Source organism: Nycticebus coucang, chromosome 18 (assembly GCF_027406575.1).
Source record: "Nycticebus coucang isolate mNycCou1 chromosome 18, mNycCou1.pri, whole genome shotgun sequence".
Classification (NCBI taxonomy): Eukaryota; Metazoa; Chordata; class Mammalia; order Primates; family Lorisidae; genus Nycticebus; species Nycticebus coucang.
In genome coordinates, this window is record NC_069797.1 from 6,865,643 (window position 1) to 6,875,981 (window position 10,339).

The 10,339-nt window shown below is 34.8% G+C and overlaps 1 pseudogene; it reads right to left on the minus strand.

Moving 5' to 3' along the window:
* Positions 1 to 839: 839 nt before the first annotated feature.
* Positions 840 to 9,956, minus strand: LOC128570280 (arginine/serine-rich protein PNISR-like; annotated as a pseudogene).
* Between the last annotated feature and the right edge of the window lie 383 nt (positions 9,957 to 10,339).

Genomic DNA, 10,339 nt, shown 5'->3' on the forward strand with positions numbered 1-10,339 from the left:
TTAACAACTTCTTATTTTTTTTCCAAGTCTCAAAAACCAGACAACTAATTTATAAACTAGTTTATAAATAAAAATAAAAGGTAATTTTAAAAAACAGATCATGCAAAATCTTATTGACAATAGAAAAAGAAATACTTCAAAATCATTCTATTTCATCTGGATACACCTGATATTAAAATTGGAAAAAAATATATTAGTATAAAGGGGAAATTACAAACATATTTCACTTATAAATGAGGATACAATATCCTAAAAAACGTATTAACATGTTGAATTAAAAAGTAATGTTTAAGTAATGTAATTTGGTCAAAATTAAACCCAATTTGTGTGAGAATTAGTCACTATTTTCTTTTCTTTTCTTTTTTTCTTTTCTTTTCCCTCACCCCCTCCCTTGTTCTCTGTCTGCTCTCCCTTTCCCCCATGCCCCACTGTGTCATTAATTGTCATTACTTGTCCTTATGTCAAAGTTGAATACATAGGATTCTTGCTTCTCCCTTCCTGTGATGCTTCACTCAGAATAATGTGTTCATCCATTCCTGCATATTGTGGCAAATTTATTGAGATCACAGTTCATTCAAGAATAATTTTAAGAACATTTCAACTGAAAGAGAGTGGCATGTTTGTAGTCTTATTATGGACTTTTTTAAAAATGTAATACAAAAAACTTCTTTTAAGAAACTTGGAGCAGCATTGAATACAGTAAACCTATTTACACATTAAAAAAAAAAAAACTCTTGTTTCAGCTACACAGTCACATTGTGCCTCTATAATGAGACAAACCCTTAAAACTCATGGAATTTTTTAAAACAACATCAATGACATTTTTGCCACATCATTCCTCAATGCTTATAATGGGGAGGAGTTTTTAACCTTGATCAGGACTTAGAGTAGTGTTTGCTGCTTACCTTCTTACCAGACCTTTGAGATTTCTCCATGGATCACCATTGACTAAGTTTAGGTTCCTCAGCCTTCTTTTCTTTGCTACTTCGTGCAGATTCATAACTCCTTCCACTAGAATCAGAGCCTGAATGTTTTTTACTATTTTTGGTAGCACTTTTCTTGCTATCTTGTCTAGAATCATGTCTTATGATTTTAACAGATATAGAACCACACCTAGAGAATGTTCTTTTGCTTTCTCATTTCCTTTTTAACCTATCATTCTGACTACTGAGCTTAGTCTTTTTCTTCCCTTTTCTGTTTCTCTTTCCTTTTATCCTGTTCACGCTCCCTTACCTTATCTTTCTTTTTCCTATTTATCTATGCTTAGATTCCTCTCCTTTTTTTCTCAAACTCTTTAGCCTCACCTTTGTGCTTATGACTGCTCCCACTAAGATTTCCATGTTGCTCATCAATTTTATGCCTATCTTGACTCTGACTGAGACTGGAACAATTGGTTTGTCTATCCCTCGACCTACTTCTATTTTTATGTCTCTCTCAAGAAGGACTCAAATTTCACCATCTCTCTTTCAAGTCCACTTCTATTAAATCTCCTCCTATCTCTCATCTTTGCCCTAGCTCTCTATTTAAATTCTGCGAGAGTAGCTTCTACTGCTGCTGTGTCTAACTTTTATTGTTGGAGATCTGCTCCTGTTATGTCTCTTTTCCTCTCAAGAGAAGATGATCTAGAAGAAGTACAACTACTACCTAAGCTAGAACTGCATGAAGAGCTAGAGACAGCACTGCTAGTACTACTGGTTATGCTGTTGCTACTGGAACTAGCACTATTAGAACTTCCTGATCTACTCCTTCCTTGTTTCTCTTTTTCTTTATGTTTCTTTTTTGGTTCTAAAATTGATATTTCATTTAGAGTTCTCTCCTTTCCATTAACCACATCATCTGTTTCTCTTGCTTCTAGTAGTGATAAATCATTTTGCTCTTTATACATAAATTCATTCATCTCTTTTGTAACCTTTTCTGTTTGTTGCTTTTCTTCTTCCATGTGTTTATCTTGTAATAGTTGCTATTCTTTTTCTTTTCTCCAAAAAGCTTCCTGTTTTTGCTGGATTCAGTGCCGTTATTCTTCATCATCAGTGTCAGATGACTCAGAGTCTCTGTCACTCCTCTCGTCTTCATTGTCTCCTGATCCATAACCACCCAGTGCACTGGACTGTGCCAGCTCTTTTGCAGGAGCTTTGCTTGCTTTCTTGTGTGCTCTTCTTTTATTTAGTTGTCAGTGTTCTCATTGAGATTATAGAACATCTGTAAAACAGATATTTTAAATAGGTTAAAATTATTTCATAAATCTTCACTTTAGGGTCACTTTCATATTTTTGTCTTTCACTGTACTGTCTTGCTTGATTTCTTTGATTTGTTTTCATTTATAATGAGATTGTGTTCTTTGAAAAACAGCTTCCCATTTCATCATTCAGAGAAGGCTTTGTTCAGAGGAAATTTAGAAACATTAAGCCGCCCCAGACATTCTGGACACTTCTTCAAACCATTGGCAAGATAAGCCTTCTGTGGAGTGCGCTGTATATTTTCCTACTAAAAAGATTTCTCTATCTCTGGCAGTGCCTGTTGTTCAAGGAGTAGGGTGCCAGTCCCATATGCCAGAGGTGGTGGGTTCAAACCCAGCTTTGGCCAAAAAAAAAATCACACACACAAAAAAAGATTTCTCTATCTCTTGTTAAAATTCCTTCATGTTTATCTTCCATGATAAATGTGTCTGTTCCTTCCATAGTTATTCAACTTTATTTTCACTTGATTCTGCATGTCATTTAAATTATGTCTGCATTTCTTTTTTCAGCACCACCTATTGAGGGAAGCAATAATCAGTCTTTTGAAAGCCCCAGGATTGAGGGAAGCAATAATCAGTCTTTTGAAAGCCCCAGGTAAAACCAGGACTTTGTGTATATGTTTGGATTATGTGTTCATCCAAATGTTTCTGAAGAGACGAGATTTAAAATTAAAGAGCATATTTATGAATGTCATCAATTTGAGGACTCCTTCGTTAACTTTGTTATTCTTTCAACAATCAATGTTACCTTCACATGCCAAAATCCACAACTGAAATCAGTACCATGTTTATCCAATCATCATTGCTTAATCTTCATCAGGGAATAAATACTTGGGGAAAACATTACATATTCAAGAGAATTTAGAGAATTCATTTTAGAGAATTCAATTCAGATAATTCATAATTATCTAGGTGGTTATATTGATGAGAGAAATAATCAATTCAATAAACTTGAAAAGACCTTGAATCAACACTCATGCTCTATACAATGCCTAAAAGCTCAATATGCAGAGATCCTGACAAACGTAAGAAATGTGAGGAAGTCTTTCATCAATGTTTAAAGCTTGTCATCTGTAATGACATTCCTAACCTAGAGTGTGTATATTTTTTAAGGGTACATATTTCTACAAGTGTATTGAATATGTGGAAGCTTTTCCCCAGTTAGGAAATTCATGCTATAGTAAAGTCATACAGGTAGAATAAATGCAAAAATGCCTTAGTCTTCCAATCTAAAAAATTACAATGGTTCATAATGAAGAAAACCTCCACAAACATAAAGAATGTATCAAAGGTTTTGATCATCTTTTTATACCTTAGAGAAAGAACATGAGAGGACTTTTCTCTCATAGTGGAGAGAAACCCTACAAATGTGAAGAATGTGGCAAAGCCTTTAAATGAGGCTCAAAACTGACAAAACATCAGAGAATTCACAATGGAGAGAAAACCTACAAATGTGAAGAATATGGCAAATCCTTTTAAAAGTTCTCAGATGTTACAGCACATAAGAGAATACACACTGGACAGAAACTTTACAGATGTGAGAAATGTAGCAAAGCCTTTGACCAGTGTTCCTATCTTATAGCACATAAGAGAATTCATACTGCAGAGAAATACTAGAAATGTAAGGAATGTGGCAAAGCCTTTAACTGTTGTTCATATCTTACAGCATGTAAGTGAATACATACTGGACAGAAATCTTACAAATGTGAGGAATGTGGCAAAGTCTTTAACTGGTCCTCCCATCTTACAACACATAAGAGAATTCATACTGGGGAGAAAACTTACAAATATGAAGAATGTGGCAAGGCCTTTAACCAGTGCTCAAACCTCACAACACATAAGAGAATGCATACTGGAGAGAAACCCTACAAATACAAAGAATATGGCAAATCTTTTAACCAGTTCTCAGCCTTTACAGTACATAAGAGAATTCATACTGCAGAGAAATGTTACAAATGTAAGGAATATGGCAAAGCCTTTAACCAGTGCTCAAACCTTACAACACATAAAAGAATGCATACTGGAGAGAAACCCTACAAATACAAAGAATATGGCAAATCTTTTAACCAGTTCTCAGCCTTTACAATACATAAGAGAATTCATACTGCAGAGAAATGTTACAAATGTAAGGAATGTGGCAAAGCCTTTAAATGGTGCTCATATCTTACAAGACATAAGATAATTCATACTGGAGAGAAACCCTACAATTGAGAAGAATGTGACAAAGCCTTTAGCTAGTGCTCACATCTTACAGTACATAAGAGAATTTGTACTGGAGAGAAACCTTACAAATGTGAAGAATGTGGCAGTACAAAGAATGTATTTTAACCAGTACTCAAACTACAACACATAAGAGAATTCATACTGGAGGGAAACCCTACAAATGTGGGGAATGTGACAAAGTCTTTAGCCAGTGCTCACATCTTAAAGTACATAAGATAATGCATACTGGAGGGAAACCCTACAAATGTGAATACTGTGGCAAATCCTTTAACCAGTTCTCAACTCTTGTAGGACATAAGAATTCATACTGGAGAGAAACCTTGTAAATAAGGAATGTGGCAAAGGTTTTAAAGGGTGTGCAATCCTTTGTAAGCATCAAAGAATTCATTCTGGAGGGAAATCCTACAAATGTCAGAATGTTGCAAAGCCTTCAACCAGTACTCACATCTTTCTGGACATAAAGGAATTCATTCTGGAGAGAAACTCTACAATTGTGAAGAAGAATGTGTCAAAGCCTTTAACTAATGTTAAAACCTTACACAATATCAGAGAATTCACACTGGAGAGAATCCCCACAAATGTGATGTATGTAGGAAGGTCATTAACTCTCACTTTGGCTTTATAGACATCAGAAGATTCACACTAAAGAAAAACAATAGCAATGTGAAGATTTGGGAAAACCTTTTAACATCTTATTCAACATCAAAAAATCCCTAATATTGGGGAGGTGGTGGATGGGTGAAAGGAGGGTAATTGGTGGGACCACACTTATGGTGCATTTTACAAGGGTACATGTTAAATCTACTAAGGATAGAACATAAATATCATAACACAGTAACTAAGAAAATGCGGTTCAGGCTATGTTAACCAGTTTGATCAAAGTATTTCAAATTGTATATAAAACCAGAACATTGTACTCCAATTTGCATTAATGTACACACTATGATTTAATTAAAAAAAAATAAATCTCTAATATTGAGGGGAAACCCTAAATTTGAAGGAATGTAGCAACACATTTAACTGTCTTTCAAGAATTATTCAATATCAGAAAATATGTAACACAAACCATAAAAATGTAAAACTAGCGGCATGTTCTTTACTTAAAGTTCAGGCCTTAGACAATATCAAGAAATTTACATGCAGAAGAAACCCTACAAATGTAAAAATATTTAACGTGTACACTGCAGAAACCCTAGTAATACACATGTAAAGAATTTTATCCCAAGTACACAACTTGGACATCATGAGGGAGTTCATACAAAGACAAACATTTTAACAGATACAATAAATGTGCCCAAGTATTTAATTAAAACTTAACTCTAAATGCCTCAGAGGATTCACACAAGTGAAAACTGAATGTCATTTTCAGACTTTACATTAGCTTCATGTATTTACTATAGTGGAAAATGTCAAGACCAGATAATTTCATGTTATTTCTCAAAAGAACAATAACTTACATTTTACAGGTATAGTTGTTAGCATATTCATGGATGCTTTGCATTGAAAATATTCAAAATTATTCATTCTTTACAAGGATTTTGTTTCTAATCCTTATCTTAAACATTGTTATTATTATTAAAAATATATTTCAAATTATTCGAAAGTGGGAAGTACAGTAGCTCACACTTGTAATTTTAGCACAGTGGGAGGTGGAGGCAGGTGAACTGAGTGCTCTTACGTATTCTAGACCAGCCTGAGCAAGAGTGAGACCCCTCCCATCTACTAATTTAAAAAAACTGAACATTGTGACAGGTCCCTGTAGACCAAGCTACTGGGGAGGCTGAGCAACTGAATAGGTAGATTGCTTTGGGAAGTATAGATATTTTTACAATGCCCAGAAAGGTCTAAAGATAAGAGTAACAGATTTTATTGCAATTAAAATTTACTATTTTTGTATTAAATCAAACTTGCAATAGGAAGAGCTATGATAGGGAAAAATATGCTCATTAGGGAAAAATATTAGAATGAAAATATTGACTATGGAAATCTAGCCCCAGAATTTCATTTTGGGTTTAGGCCTATTTGTCCATGAATAATTATTGACCACTGCTTTCACTCTTAGCAAAAGGCTATATACTAATTGAGTCTCTTGGCATATAGACTATCACTATTCATTTAATTTCCTTTCTTTTATCCTATATCTCCCTAAAGGAAACTTTTCTTTATTGGTAGCCACTGGAACTAATCAAAGCTTTGCTTTGCTTCTTACTCCCAGAGGATATAATTAAAATACAAGGAATCTTATCTCCAGAGACCTTAAAATTATGAAAAGTTTCTCTCACTAGATCTCAGTTACTAACCACCATTTAATTACAAAGACTGAATCATAGCTAAATAGAAAACAAATGTGTTTTTATATTTCTGCATTAGAGAGAAAATGAAGATATTTGTGATCTTTATAAGACTAAGACATTTTTCAGTTTAATGTGATACATGTTCCCATAAATTAGGGTTTCTTCTGAAACAGAGAAAAGGATTTTGGAAGTTTGAATAATTGACGTTGCTCAATGACACACTTCAGCAGAAAGCAGCCCACACCATGCAGTAAGTTCAATACCATAACGTAAAAGAAACATACAAATGTTATTTTATTTTTCAATTAATAGGTTGCACTTACAGATTTTTCAAATAATAGGTTGCACTTAAAGATTTTTATACTATGTTCTTAGCTAATGTACAGATAAAAGACCAAAAATTTTACAATACATACCCACTTCTTTTATTTGCATGGTAGTGGTTTGGGATTTTGTAGTGAGCCGAGCATAGACATGAAAGCATGTGAGAAAAAGGGAGTGTGGTCTAATAAGAGTCTCAATACATGGTGGGATTGGATGAGTCTATATTTCCTTTCAGTGGTGAAAGTTTCAGGTTGTGTGTGTGTGTGTGTGTTAAGCAAAAGTGCTATTCTGTATACATTTTGAAATTTTTGTATTGATGGAATTTTGAAATATTCATAATCAATTAGGAGATCCCAAGCCTGTTCCTCAATTCTGAATAGTAGTCCTCACATTATGGTCTTTAATATCTGTCCTCCTAGTTATTGTCACTATGTAATTCATTTTATAATGTTTTTGAATAAGAGAGATATTAATCAGGGTTGCTTTGGTAAAATGTAATCAAAACAGACTCCTAAAATGAAGCTAATTTTTTGCTTTGTCCCAGCAAACATTGCTTTTTTCCATTTGGTTGCCTTTCTCTCTCCAACAACAGGCTATTTAGGCAATCAATACGAGAAAGCTAGAACTAGTAGAAATACATCTAAGATTTTTCAGGAGAGAGTCACTCAGTTGATTCCTTGCTGGTTTCCTTTCCCTGTTTACAAGTTGACCTGACTTGAAAGGAAGGGAAATCAGTGATTTTCTAGAGTGAGAATCGACAAAGAGAGTCAGACTGTGTAAAAATTTTAAAAAGGAATCTTTTAGATTTTATAAAAGTAATGTGTCCTGATTGTGGCGGTGGTTTCTTAGGCATATACAACTGTCAACATTTCTTGAAATTCAAACTTTAAGTTGATACAGTTTACTGTGTATAAATTATTGCTACATAAATTTGTGAGGGAAAAGTACATTTCAGAGTTTGGCTTGACACACTGTAGAAGTCTGGCAGCTAAACTCAGATACTATTTTACTGAACTACAACAAAGCAAAAAAAAATTTAGGAAAAAAATTAATGGGTGACTGATGCTAAGGCAGATTATCATAGAAATTGCTATTTAGTAATAGTGTCAAGACACTATTACTAGGTGTCTTGACTATGTATTCACTAATCTATGTTTTTTTTTTTTCAGTTTTTGCCCCGGGCCAGGTTTGAATCCCCCCACCTCCGGTATATGTGGCCAGCGCCCTACTCCTTTGAGCCACAGGCATCAACCCACTATTCTATTTCTTTCTTTCTTTATTTATTTTTTGTAGAGACAGAGTCTCACTTTACCGCCCTCAGTAGAGTGCCAAGACATCACAGGACTCACAGCAACCTCCAGCTTTTGTGTTTCCACGATTCTACTGCCTCAGCCTCCTGAGCAGCTGGGACTACAGGCGCCTGCCACAATGCCCGGCTATTTTTTGGTTGCAGTTCGGACAGGGCGGGGTTTGAACCTGCCACCCTCGGTATATGGGGCCGGCGCCCTACTCCCTGAGCCACAGGCACCACCCTCACAATTCTATTTTTTAATCTCAACATTAAGACTATCAAAATATTGAATTTGCTTAATATATATTTTCTAGCTAATCCATATCTATGACCCTATCATAATCATATTATAAATACATTAGTCCTTTGACTATGTGACTCTTTTCAAAATTTCCAGTTTAAAGCCAGGACTGGTGGCTCATGCTTGCAATCCCAAGGCTTTGGGAGGCTGAAGTGGGAGGACCACTTGAGGCCAGGAGTTTGAGACAAGCCTGAGCAAGAGAAAGACGAAATCTCTACAAAAAAAGAAAAAATAATAGAAAAATTAGCTGAGCATGGTGGTCCATGCTTACAATCACAGCTACTAGGGAGGTTGAGGCAAGAGAATTGCTTAAGGCTTGGATTTTGAGATTGCAGTGAGCTATGCCGATGCCACTGAACCTTAGGCTGGGTGATAGCAAGACCCTGTCTCAAAAATTAAAAAAAAAAAAATGCAAAAATCTATCTGGAAATCATTTGGAAAAATACATCACAAGACCAAGCTCAGATAATGGTCCTCTAGTAGTCCTCTATAACAACATAAAATAAGACCACTCTCTTTTCCTGATGCAATACACTTTCAGTATTTTTTATCCCTTCTGTTATTGTTTATCACATCAGGCTCCACTTAATGTTTTCCTTTACTATGTTTGCCAGTTGGTTAATTGTTGAATTCAAGAACTGTTTCTTAAGAAATATTTTACCTTAGGACCTTATCATTACACCTAAAAGATAAGATATTAGCAAAAGTCTCTTGACATATTATGAAAGATTTTAACTATAATCTCACTGAAGAGTTATGAAATAAGGAAACTTTTTCATATTACTTATATCACTTTACTTTCAGTTTAATAGAAACTGAAGAGATTTATGACAATTTGCAATGCTATACTTCAACAAATAAAGAGAAAATCATATGCTTTGATATAAATATGTATATACAATATACATGTGAGAATAATAATAATTTTCCCTTTTCTCCAATTATGTGTACTTTTATCCATTATTTTGTCAATACTATGTATATTCTTTGTTGGTTACTACATTGATAATATTTATTCTCTTTTTTTTTTTTTTTTGAGTCAGTTCTCAAGCTGTTGCCCTGGGTAGAGTGCCCTGGCGCCACAGCTCACAGCAACCTCAAACTCTTGGGCTTAAGAAATTATCTTGCCTCAGCCTCCCAAGTAGCTGGGATTATAGGCACTGGCCACAATGCCCGGCTAGTTTTTGGTTGTAGTTGTCATTGTTGTTTGACGGGCCTGGGCTGGATTTGGACCTACCTGCTCCAGTGTACGTGCCTGGCGCCTGAGCTACAAGTGCCAAACCTCATTCTCCGTTTTTATTCTGCATTTTGTTTGTATCTTTTCTTCGTCTTCATTTTTTTTTTACCTCCCTAAAGGAAATTATTTATTTGTGTGTAAGTTGATTAATATTCAACTAACATAAATGATATTATTGAATTATTGGCTTATGGATATCACAAATACAAAGGATAAGTTAAAAATTGAGAATAAGCTAACATATACAATGGAGAACAGAAACATCAGCTTTCCATATAGCAATGCATTGAAGGCAGACTCGGACACTTCGCTGTAGCAGGCTGGTTACTGGCAATATCATGAGAAGAGGCAAAGCACCCCCTAGTGGCGATTATTGATTAATTTAGTGGCATAGAAAAATGACAACCCGAGTACCTTTCTTTAAAGTATTTGA